The sequence below is a fragment of the Myotis davidii genome, unplaced genomic scaffold, assembly GCF_000327345.1.
Source record: "Myotis davidii unplaced genomic scaffold, ASM32734v1 scaffold554, whole genome shotgun sequence".
NCBI classification, from domain to species: Eukaryota; Metazoa; Chordata; class Mammalia; order Chiroptera; family Vespertilionidae; genus Myotis; species Myotis davidii.
The window spans coordinates 230122-243622 of NW_006285312.1; the positions used below are offsets into that span (position 1 = coordinate 230122).

Consider the following 13501-nt stretch of genomic DNA (forward strand, 5'->3'; position numbering starts at 1 on the left):
AGGATTATACCAGTTTGAAGACAGAGCCTGGATTCGAACCAAACCCTTGAGGCCCCTTGAAGGCCATGATCTTAACCCCTACTTGGCACCACTTCCCTCATTCATCTCTATAGCACAGGTCTCCCTTCCCCTCTAACATTTTAGTTTCTCTTCTCTCAGACAAGGGGATTTTTTTTTTCAAGGTCTGTGGATGGTTTTAACAAAACGACACATTTTCTTTTTTGATATCACCTGAAATAATCACAATCCTTACTGTTCGTGGAGCATCTGATAAAAAAAAATAAGGCAAGTGTAAACATTATGTCTTTCCAGGACTCAATTTACACAATTACATATTAGATAGAGCAGGCCCAAGAAGGCATTGTGTCTGGAGAGGAGTGAGATGATGTAAGCATCAGAAAACAGCACAAGCACAGCTCGGAAAGCTTTAAAAATGGGATGTAGCGGCAAGGGGGCGAGGCGTGCAGACGCTGAAACATTCTCCTCGATTACAATGTCACTATTTTCTGGTTTAATTAGAATCAGATAGTGCGCAATATAATTATCACTTGATAACATAATTCCATCAAACATGGAAGAGGAATATTCAAGTGACTGAAGCATGAACATACTTCACCTCAAGCAAAGGAGAGAAATTGTATTAGCAAAATGCCGCCAGATTCACTAATTAATTTGCTATATTATGCATGACAGGAACCAGTGTAGAACAGAAGAAAGCCTGATTTTTCTGAGTTAGGGAGGTAGCAGTGGATGTGGTTTCTCATAATTTATTTCTGCAATGGGTTCATTATTTGATCAAGATTGGCTAAAAGGGGATTCCACAGGGTAGAACCAGAGTACAGCGATGAGCTGGTGGAGTCAGTGTACTTATCCAGTTAGCAGATGTCAGAATCACTCTGCATCACCACTCGCTATCTTCATTTAGAGAGCTTCTTTCTCCACTACTTCTCCAAAAACCTAAGAAATGGGCAAATTAGCAGGTGCATTTCCTGGCCAATTCATCAGTAGGAGTTGATAGTCTTCAACTCTATTGTGTTTCCTTGTCTCCCACAAATTACTGGATTTCTAATGAAGGCAACCAAAATAATATCAAATTCTTATTGTCTTACCGTGAAGGGACAGACTTGCACAAGGCTGAAATTTTCATTACATCTTTCAATTTATCCATTGACAAAAATTTGGATTGAGATCTACAGTGTATGCCTTCAAATTATTTACTTATAACCTTTCGCATAGTGATTACGGATTTAAAGTCTGCACCAGACACACCTGGGCTGGAACCTTTGCTCTGCCACTGGGGAATCTTGGTCAGGTCACTTAGAAGTCTCTCTGATCTTCAGTTTCCTCATCTGGGCACTGGAGCTGTAGTCATCACCTTAATGAGATCATGTTCATCAAGGGTTTTGTTGATAAGTTGCCACCTTGTCATTCTGCCCTATTGCTCTGCTGTTGCTGAGATCCAGATGAGAATGCCAGGAGCTGGGCACAGCTGGCCTCTTGGAGACCCACTGGCACCATCACTCTCCGGGAATGGAAGAAGCCCTTTCCCCTTGGTTCACCACAACTCCCCAGAGGCCATTTTGAGAATCTGCAGAAGCTTTGAGTGTCACAGAAAGATAGCACAACACCGAGACTAACTCCCAACCAGTAAGATGTTAGGTTTTAATCCAACCATAGCCGATATGAGAATCAATCTGCTTCACTGCTAGCTGTCTTTTAGAGAGCTCCTTTCTTCACTACAGCACTCATCTGTACCCTGAATGACATTAAATGTAAATGGTCTAAGACACACATTATGACACAAAGATTAACAGATTGAGTTTTAAAAAGCAAGATCACACTTTATGGTGTTTACAAGGAACCCACTTTAAATGTAAAAGCATAGATGGGTTAAAGGTAAAGAATGAAAAAGTATATACTCTGCAAATGCTATTGAAATCTGTATATTTATTATGTGTATGTTACATAACAAAAGAGCTTCAAAACACAGGGCAAAACTAGTGGAACTGAAGGGAGAACAGACAAATCCACAATTACACTTGGAGACTTTTCAATTATTCTCTCAGTTATTGATACAACAGTAGACAGGTAACCAGTAAGAATAAACACAACAATCAACCACGTTGATCTAATTGACTTGAATAGAATATTCTATTCAATAACGACAGAATACACATTCTTTTCAAGTCTACATGAATCATTCAACAAGATTATTCTAGTTAATATAGCAAACTTTTTCAAGCTGAAAAGAAGCAAAGTTTGTTCTGTGATCATAAGAGAGATCTCAAATCATGCCTCATCTTATACCTCAAGAAACAGGAAAAAATAAAATAAACCCAAGGCAAGAAGAAAGAAGGAAATACTAAAGATAAATGAAAATCAATAAAATTGAAAATACAAAAATAGTAGGGAAAAATCATGAAACCAAAAGTTGTTCTTTTAAAAAAATCAATAAATTCAATTAACCCTTAGCCAAACTGACCAAGGGAAAAAAAGAGACAAGATATAACCTATCAACAGCAAGAATTAAAGAGATGACAGCACTACAGATACTGTAAATATGAAGATGATAATCAGGAAATATGAACAGCTTTATACAAACATATTCAACCACTCAGATGAACTGGACAAAGCCCTTGCAAGCTACCAGCCCTGATGAGTTTTCTCAGGGGTTAAAGCATGAGTCTGCAGCCCAAAGGCTAGCGGGTTTGATTTCCAGTCAAGGACACCTACTTTGATTGCAGGTTCACTCCCCACCCCTGGTCAGGACTCCTGCAGCAGGCAACCAGTCAATGTGTCTCTCTCACATAGATGTTTCTCTCTCCCCTCCTCCTCCCTCCCTTTCACTCTCTCTAAACATTGATGGAAAAAATATCCTCGGGGAGGATTTAAAAAAGAAACGAAAAGAAAAACACAAGCTACCAAAGCTCACTCAAGAAGAAACAGAAGATCAATATATAAAAATAAATAAATAGATGAAACATTTTTTAGCTTAAAGAAATCAATTGTATTCTATACACTAGTAATGAGCAATCTGAAAATAAAATTAAGACAAATCCATTCACAGTAGCACAAAAAGAATAAGATAAGAATAAATTTAACAAAGAAGTGCAAGACTTGTACATCGAAAACTATAAAAACAGTACTGACAAAAATTTACAAGTAGCTGAATAATTGGAGAGACATCCCGTGTTCAAGGATGAGAAGACCTGTATGATAAAGGTGGCAATTCCCTCCAAATTGATCTCTAGATTTAACACCATTCCTATCAAAATTCCAGAAGCCTTTTTCTCAGAAAGCAGATACTAAAATGAACAGTGGTTCCCCTTATCTACAGAGGATTCTTGTCAAGACCCCCAGAGGATGCCTGAAATGGTAAGTCTTATATAAACTCTATTATTTCCTAGACATACATATCTATTATAAAAATTTAATTTCTACATTAAGCACAGTAAGAAATTAACAACTAATAATAAAATAGAATATGTAATAATATACTGTAATGAACTTTATGTGAATGTGGCATTATTAAGTGAAATAAGGGTTATTTGAACACAAGCATTGTGATACCAGGACAGTCAATCCGATAAGCAAGCCGGCTACTAAGTGACTAATGGGCAGGGAGCATCTACCTTGTGGAGACGCTGGACAAAGGGACGATTCTACTGCATATGAAAAAGCCATGGTCCTCGCATAGCCAAATAACTTTGAAAAACAAGTTGGGACAAATTTAAAACCTATGAGCATTTAAAATAGCATCAAAAGACAGAAAACATGTAGGGGAAAAAAATATGTGCAAGATCTGTATGCTGAAATTGACAAACACTGATGAAAGAAATCAAAGATAACTTGAATAAATGGAAACAAATACTGTGTTCATGGACTGAAAGGTTCAATATCGTTAAGGTGCCAATTCTTCCGAAGTATGAATTCAATTCAAGTCCAGTCAAACTCCCAGTAGGATTTTTTGTAGAAATCAACAACCTGATTCTTAAATTTATATAAGAAGGCATATGAACTAGAATAGTAAAATAAAATAAAATTTAAGATGAACAAAGTTGGAGAATGCACACTACCTGATTTCAAGACTTACTATAAAGCTACAGTATTCAAGACTGTGTGGTATTGGTGAAGAGATAAATGCATGGATCGATAGAACAGAATAGGGAATCCAGAAATAGAGTCACACAAATATGGGCAACTTATTTTTCACAAGGTGCAAAAGCAATTCAATGGCGCTGGAACAAATGATCGGACATCCATAAGCAAAATAATGAAGTTCAACCTAGATGCCACATGATCTGTAGTAATTAGCTCAAAAATGGATTATACACCTGAATATAAAACCTAAACTCATAAAACTCCTAGAAGAAAACATGGCAGAAAATCTTCATAACCTTGGGTTAAAGAAAGATATTTTAGATGCGTTACCAAAAGCATAATCCATGAATGGAAAAAATTGACAAATTTTACTTGACCAAAATTTAAAATTTCTCTTCAGTAGGCACTGTTAAGAGAATTGAAAAGGCAAGCCACAGACTGGGAAAAACATATGCAAAATATATATCTTATATCTGGACTTATATCCAGAATATATTTTTTAAAAAAAAACACTTGAAATTCAATAATAAGAAGCAAGTAATTCAGTTTTTAAAAATAGGCAAAACAGCCCGGCCAGTATAGGTCAGTGGTTGAGTGTCGACCTAAAAACCAGGAAGTCACAGTTCCATTCCTGGTCAGGGCACATGCCCAGGTTGCAGGCTCCATCCCCAGTAGGGGGCGTGCAGGAGGCAGCTAATCAATGATTCTCTCTCATCTTTTTTTTTGTAATATATTTTTATTGATCTCAGAGAGGAAGGGAGGTAGACAGAGAAATAAAAACATCAATGATGAGAGAGAATCATTGATCGGCTGCCTCCTGCACACCCCACACTAGGGATCAAGCCCACAACCCGGGCATGTGCCCTGACCAGGAATCAAACTGTGACCTCCTGTTTCACAGGTTGACGCTCAACCACTGAGCCACACCGGCCAGGATCTCTCTCATCATTGATGTTTCTATCTCTCTCTCCCTCTCTCTTCCTCTCTGAAATCAATAAAAATATATATCTTTTTTAAAATAGGCAAAAGATTTGAACAGACACTTCACCAAAAAAAATATGAGAATGGCCAATTAGCGCCCAGAAAATGAAGCTCAGCATCTTTAGTCATTAACTAAAACCACAATGAGATACCACTGCCCACCTACCAGAGAGGTTTCGATGTTTTTAACTGACAATACCATATGTTGGAAAGGATGTGGAGCAACTGGCACACTCATACATTGCAAGGGGGGATGCAAAATGGTATGGTCACGTTAGAAAGCATTTTGGAAATTTCTTACAAAGTTCAGTATATACCAGTGATGGCGAACCTTTTGAGCTCGGCGTGTCAGCATTTTGAAACACCCTAACTTAACTCTGGTGCCATGTCACATACAGAAATTTTTTGATATTTGCAACCATAGTAAAACAAAGACTTATATTTTTGATATTTATTTTATATATTTAAATGCCATTTAACAAAGAAAAATCAACCAAAAAAATGAGTTCGTGTGTCACCTCTGACACACGTGTCATAGGTTCGCCATCACTGGTGTATACTCATCAAATGATTCAGCAGCCCAACTCCTAGGCATTTACCAAATGAAATACAAATGCACATTTACACAAAATCCCGTGTGCATATATTCTGGCCACACTTTCACAGTCACCCAACTTGGAAGCAACCTCAATATCCTTCAGCTGGTGAATGGATAAACTGTGCTACAAACCTATACAATGGACTCAGCAATAAAAAGGAAGAAACTATTGATACATTCAACAACTTCATGCATCTCAAATGCTAAATGGAAGGAGGCCATATGCTGTCTGATTCCTTATAAATGACATCCTGGAAAAGGCAAAACTGCAGAGGCAGAAAACAGGTCAGTGGTTGCCAGGGGGGTGGAAGGTGGGGCTGACGACAAAGACACAGGTGACAATTTGGGGAGATGATTGAAATGTTCTATGTCTTGATTACGGTGTTTACATGACTGTATGTGTTTGTCAAAATTCACAAAAGAACCAAGTCAAAGGGCCAACACGTCCCAGTTTCAAATCTTAACTACCACTTACAATAGCACCAGGAGACATGAAATATTACGTATCTTAAACAGGTTGGATTTCACTCAGTGAATTATATCCCAATAAAAAAGGGTAAATTTTCCTGTACGTAAATTCTACCTCAATATATTTTTTAAATGTGACGCCCATCTCTTATTTTATAACATAAAGTAGTATTTTGAACCATGTCTGGTCCATATTAGAGGCTTGATAAATATTCATTGAATAACTACAGTCACTTTTATTACAACTGACTTTTCATCATCACAGTGGCTATTGTTTTTGTCTGCTCAGCATCACACCCCCCACTGCCCTCTGTAACAGGCCCCCCACCGCCCTCTGTAACAGGCCCACCCCTCTGACCACAATAATCTGGCCCGTCATGAGGACATGACACAAACTCAGAGTTTTTCCTCAGGACGTTTTCCAATTGAAACTAGTGATAAAAGTACCTTTTTTCTTTGTGGGTAAGAATGTTTGTGAGAGCAGCTGAAGCAATGCCTTCTAGGAGAAGCTGGTCCTGAGCTTGAATCTAAAGGGGAGGAAGAAGCAAAAACGAAAGAGCAAAATAGAATGGACAGTGTCGAGGCCTTGGACCCACCAGTCCTGAGGCCACACCCACCCCCACCTTTTCCTGGGTTTGGGTGGCTCAGTGGGTTGGAGTGACTTTCCATACACCAAAAGTTTTCTGGTTCAATTCCCAGTCAGGGTACATACCGAGGTTTCAGGTTCTACCTATAGTCTGGGGGCATACGAGAGGTAATCAATCAATGTTTCTCTCTCACATTGATCTATCTCTCTCAAAAAAAAATCAATAAAAAAATATCTTCAGGTAAGGATTAAAATAAAATTAGTTTCAGATTAACCAAAGAATTTATATGCCTTTATGCATAACCCATGGACACAGACAATAGTGCGGTGAAGGCCTAGGGAGAGGCAGGGGAGGGGTAGAGAGGATCAATGGGGGGTGAGGAAGGGAGGGGGACATCTATAATACCTTCAACAATAAACACAATTTAAAAAATAAATAAATAAAGCTCCCCAGTGATCCCAATGTGGGGCCCAGGTTGAGAACCCTTGACTCAAAGGTCCAGGTTTGCCTTTACCACCGAAGGGACTTCCTGCACCCCTTTCCCACCAGAATTGCGAAGGTGCACGATCCCTCACAGAATTAAATTGGGATCCAGAATTAAAATGGGATTTCCAGAATTAACTTGGGATCTCAGTTAAAACACTTTCCAGACAGCCCTAGCCATTTTTGCTCAGTGGATAGAGCATCGGCCTTCGGACTGAAGGGTCCCAGGTTCAGTTCCAGTCAAGGGCACATGCCCAGTAGAGGGGGGCGGGGCATGCAGGAGGCAACTGATCAGTGATTCTCTCTCATCATTGATGTTCCTAGTTCTCTCTCCTTCGCCCTTACTCTCTAGACTCAATAAAAAAAAATCCAAACTATTAAAACATACTTTTAAGGCAGAAAAATAAGGCTTTTTTAGGGGGGAGAATAGAGGTTTACTACATTGATTGTGCAGTGTTGTTTATTTAGGCCACAAAGGGAGGTAGTCAGAAGATGATAACCAAAACCTTGTTAAGTCCTGGTGACTCACCCCTTTTGCCAATCCAGCAGCTAACAAAACGGGAGAGACGCAGGAAGACATTATCTGAGTCTTGTGGCACCCTCATTACTCCACGTTGGGGTATGAGCACCTGAATCCTGACTCTTACACAACAGCAAGAGCAATAACAATAATAATAACACATGTTACCCAGACAGTGGGGCTTTCTGCCATATATTCATCCCATTTTCAGGGAGTGTCTGGAAGGACAAAGACCTTTTCTTTGGAGGAGACTTGCAGAGAGACAAAATGTGGGGTCTGTCACTGCGTTTATCCATCAGTCTGTCACCGGATTGCAAGGAACTAATCCATCACGCCATTATGCCTCCCTTTTCCAGTGAGGAGAGTTGCTGCCCAGTTCTCAATGCGGCCTTTTAGACAGAATAAAGCTGTCCTGGCGACGCGTTCCATTGTGCTCTCTGGTGAGTCTGAGCTCTCTGGTGAGTTGGATTCCAGCCCATGGGACAGAGAGGATGGCAGGTCGAAGACATTAGTTTGCACCCGCCGGAAAGGTTTGGATCCATACTGCCAAGTAGACCTGGCCTTGCACTGCCTTCCAGCTTTGGACTCCAGGACCAAGTGCGGCACCACTGAGGAGGCAGCCAGCCTCCGGCCGCTCTCTGGAAGGGTCCTTGTTTTACACATTTAATTTGTGGGCCCGGTGGGTGGGAAGTATGCACAAAGTTGACCAGCTGGCTTGGGGTTAAAAAGATGAGATTTGGACCCACGCAGGCGTCGGTTCTCTATTCGTCAGCTCGGGCTGCTGTAACAAAGGGCCACAACCTGGGGGCTTAAACAACGGAAATTCATTTTCTTCTGAGTTCTGAAGGCAAAAAGTCCAAGATCAGGGTGGGTTTCAGGTGAGAGTTCTCTTCCTGGTGAAGCATGGTAGCCATGCTTGGGTAAAAATTGCTGTTTAATATTTTAACCCTGCTGATCTGTAATTATTTGCTTGCTAAAATAATAGAAAAGTTATTTTGATTTTCTGAACTTATATAAGTTATCCCATTCGATTGAATACTCCATTGATTTGAATACCCCATTGATAGTTTTGAAACACATTCCCCTGCACCTGGAGACCAGGACAGCACAATTACTCAGTGGCTCCATATAATGTGTTTCCGTTGACTCAGTGGTCCCAAGACCCGAAACTATAATTAATCTTTGTAACTAACTTGCTCAATCTAAGCTTCTGTATCAAACTGCTTTTTGCAAACCAGGTTCCTCATTCCAAACCTCGAGATGTAATCAATACCTTTGTGATATTTGCCTATATGAGTCTGATGTTTCGGCCAAGAGGGACTATGAGATTTGGAGAGCATTGCCCCCTCGTAGTCCCAGCTTTGAAATAAATGTGGCTCCTTAATTCGACTTCTTAAGGCATCCTTGTGTGATTTGCAGGGTACATTACAACACTGGCTTACAGACAGCCACCTTCTTGCTGTGTCCTCGCATGCCAGAGAGAGATCTCTGGTGTCTCTTCCTCTTCTTACAAGGGTACTAGTCCGATCAGATCGGGGCGCACCTTTATGACCTCATTTAACCTTAATTACCTTCCTAGCTCCAAATGCAAGCAAGTCACACTGGGGGTTAGGGCTTCAACACATGATTGGGGGGAGACACAGTTCTGTTCAAAACAGGTTCCATCCCAGCTCTACCATCTATCTGTGTGACTCTGGGCCTCATTTTCATCACCTGGTCAAATGGAGGTAATGATATCTAATTCTACCCGGCCGGCGTGGCTCAGTGGTTGAGCATCGACCAAAGAACCAGGAGGTCATGGTTCAATTCCCAGTCAGGGAACATGCCCGGGTTACAGGCTTAATCCCCAGTGTGGGGTGTACAGGAGGTAGCCAATCAATGCTTCTCTCTCATCATTGATGTTTCTATCTCAACCCCCCATCCCTTCCTCTACAAAATCAATAAAAATATATGTAAAAATACACACACACACACACACACACACACACACACACACACACATATTTCCCAGAGTTTCTCACAGTTGAATGAGATGCTGCCTGCAAAGGGATTGGCATAGTACCTCCCACATAGTAAGTGCTAAAAAAAATCACTATTTTCTTTCAGTTTGGCAACTGAAGTTCAAACAACACTGACTCAGTCAAGCGGTGAAGTGAATTCAGTTGCATTTTGAGAGCCACCTGTTTCCTCCCTGCACTTGGGCCCACTACAGAGCCCACTTAGAACCCAACCTTTCGACAGAACTTGGATGCAGAACTTAGAAGACAGAACCTACACAGAACTTAGAAGACAGAAGAACTTTGCTGGAGAGAAGATGGCAAAAGATCCTGGACAGAACCTGGCTACCGAACTTGGTTGGAGAACCTAGACAGAACCTGGCTGAAGAACCCGGTTACAGAACCTGACGACTGAACCTGGCTGGAGAACCTAAACCGAACTTGGCTGGAGAACCTAGCGAGAGAACATGGCTACAGAACCTGGCTGAAGAACCTGGAGAACCTAGCAAGAGAACATGGGCACAGAACTTGGCTGGAGATTGTGGCTAAAGATCCTGGCAAGGCTGCTGATCAACTGAACGCTGTCTCCGTGTCATTCCTTCTTTGCCGACTCCGTCCACACCTTTGGGGACCCCTGGACCTGCTGGGGTTCGACCCCAGCAATATTACACAAAGTCAGTGAATTCCACCATGGACTCGATGAGTCTTCCCTGGGTTTGTAATACTTTTACTAAGTCTCTAAGTATGGAAGTATGAATACATCCACCAAATATCATCTTGAAAGTCATCACCTCAATAAAGACTATGCAACTCAAAAAAAAAAAAAAAAAAAGAACCCAACCTTTCACTTCCAGCTGAAACTAAAGTCAACATCCGCTACATCTATTCCCTCCAGCAGAGCTCTTATTTCCACTGAGGTATCATGGACTTGGGTTCTAATCCCAAGTGAGACCTGAGTTCAAATCCTGCTCCACTGCTCACTAGTTGTGTAAATTACACAGGGCATATATCCTCTTTGTCTTAGTCAGATCAGGCTGCCATAACAAAACGCCACAGATTGGGTGGCTTAAACAGCAAACATTTATTCAGCATAGTTCTGGACACCAGGAAGTCCAAGATCAAGGTGCCAGCCCATTCGGTTCCTGGTTAGAGCTCTCTCCTGGCTTGCAGACAGCTGCCTTCTCCCTGAATCTTCAAACAGTCAAGTAGAAGGGAGGGAGAGAAAGAGAGAGAAAGAGAGAGAGAGAGAGAGAGAGAGAGAGAGAGAGAGAGATCTAGACTCTTCCTCTTCTTAAAAGAACACTAATCCAATCATGAGAGTCCCATCTTAATGACCTCATCTACCCTAATTACGGCCCCACCTTCAAATGCCATCACCAGGGTGTTAACATATGAACTTTGAGGGGACACAAACGTGTGGTCCATAGCACTCTCTAAAATGGACTCACAGGATTCTTTCCATTAAAAGATACAAAAACCCAGACCAAAGCTGGACTAAGCACAAAAGGGACTTTGCTGATTCACAAACTGAGAAGTCCAAGGATGTTCTGGCTTGAGGGGGTCTGGATTCAGAGACTCCAATGACAACTAAATCTAGTCTCCTCTTTCCCCATCTCTTTCCTTGGAGTCGGTATTATTCTCAGGCAGGCTAGGATGCCTCTACCTCCTCTAGGCTCGCATTCTACATACAGCCTGTGCTCACCAAGCCAAAGAAAAAAACGAGCGGGCGCCTGAATCTCCAACAGAAGTTCCATGTCAGCTTTTCATTGGCCTCATACATGCACCCTCAACCAACTGCAGAGGCCAGAGGGGTACGATGTTCAAACTGGCCAGTTCTCAGGCACAAGGAGCTGACAGGAGATCATTTCTACTTAAGCTGTGTGCTAATAGCAGAAGAAGGGGGCAAAGGTCGGATAAGAAAAGACAGCAGATGCCCACTATATTACAGGGTCCATAAATTGGGAATATGGCACCAGACTTTCAGGACTGCTATAAGAACAGAACTAAATAACATGAGTGTTAATATCATACTACACTAATAGCACCATCTGGGACTAGATACACACACACACACACACACACACACACACACACACACACACGCGCGCTCTCTTTTGTCCGTTTCCTACCTTCTAATTGCCTTGCTGCCCTTGACATTCTTGCTTCCCCCCTGCTGGGGCAGTCCTACATCTCCTCTGACCCGAAGTAGAAATGATCAATGGAAAGCATTGTTAGGCACACTGATCTTGCTGAGGCAAGATGTTAATTAATGCGGCCTCAGCCAAGATGAGGAAGGCTTTCAAAGGGACATCTCCAGAGTTTCCCAGAGGGAGAGATCAAAGCCCCGGAAATGCTTTGAATGAGGGAGCCACTGGGGTCTCAGGGATTCCCCAGTGAAATGCAAATGGACCTGGGAAGGTTTTATCTAAATACCAGCTAATAGCTCAGTTATCACTTGGCGCAGAGCAGGGATTATCTGAAACTGGGACTTGATAGGGACTCTGGAGGGAGAAGGGAAAGGAAAGCATAGAAAGTGAGAGCAAAGAGAAGGTGCCTAATTTCTGCTTTTAATTTTTCCTGGGGCATAATTTCCACACACTTCCTCTCAAAGATGAGCTGGAAAAAGTACTAGTAACTACAGTTTAGAGACTATTTCCTATGTGTCAGGCTCTTTGATGGGCATTCAGAGAAATGAGTTTCTTTAACCCCAGCTCCCACTGTGCTCTTAGCTGTGTGGCCTTGGACAAGTTACAGCAACTCAATGAGACCTCATTTCCTTTTTTCAGCAAAAGCATTTAACAATAAGGGGTTAACATGTTGAGTATTTACTTTACCCCAGCCATATTTTTATAGTCACTCACTTAAGTTGCATAATATCCCTGTGGAGTACTATCATTATTCTACATATTTAGAGAGGTTAAGTAACTTGCCCAAAGTCACATAGCCAGGAACTAACAGAGCCTAGATTTTAACACAGGAAAGCCCAAGCTCTTGGCCTCTATATTGCCTCCTAACACTGAGCTCAACAAAGAGTAAGTCTTCAATAACATTAGCTGTTATTGCTATTTCTCTATGGCAATAAAATGATATTATTAATAATGAAGAAATATGTTTATCACCTACATTATCATTATTAAAAGATTCCACAAAGGTATTTTTATTTTAGAAAATAAAAATAATCAAATGAACTATCAGGTATTTAAAACTACTTACAGGTATTTAAAATTTAGCCAGTATTGAAAAAACTGTTAAAGAGCCTCTTTAAGAAGAAAGGAAGGAAGGAAGGAAGGAAGAGCAGAACATAGGTATAAAGAATAAAATGGCAATAAATAAGTACCCATTTATAATAATAAAAGTGTAATATTCAAATCGACCAAACGACCAAACAACAGAATGACCATCCAGACAACCATGCTATGACACACACTGGTGCCAGGCTAGCCAAGGCGGGTGTGATGCAATTGGTTAGGGGAGCCACGCCATCGCCCCATGATTGCCCTGCAGAGGGAGATCCAGGCCACACTCTGCAGGGCAATCGATTGTGGGGCTCCCAGACTGCGGACTGCGAGAGGGCACAGGCCAGGCTGAGGGACCACCCCCGCCTCCGGGTGCACAAATTTCATGCACCAGGTTTCTAGTCAATAATAACTTTAAATGTAAATGGTTTAAATGCCCCAATAAAAAGACTTAGGGTAGCTGAGTGGATAAGAAAACATGACCATATGTCTGCTGTCTACAGGAGACCCATCTGAGAATAAAGGACCCA

The 13501-nt window shown here is 41.4% G+C and overlaps 1 long non-coding RNA gene across 1 annotated transcript in view; it reads right to left on the bottom strand.

Annotated features, from left to right (window-relative positions):
* Window positions 1-6606: 6606 nt before the first annotated feature.
* The window catches only part of LOC107181880, a 24041-nt gene continuing 17146 nt past the window's right edge, over window positions 6607-13501 (bottom strand). The window contains exon 3 of the long non-coding RNA XR_001512591.1: window positions 6607-6675. This is a non-coding gene — a long non-coding RNA (uncharacterized LOC107181880). The remainder of the gene's footprint in view (window positions 6676-13501) is intronic.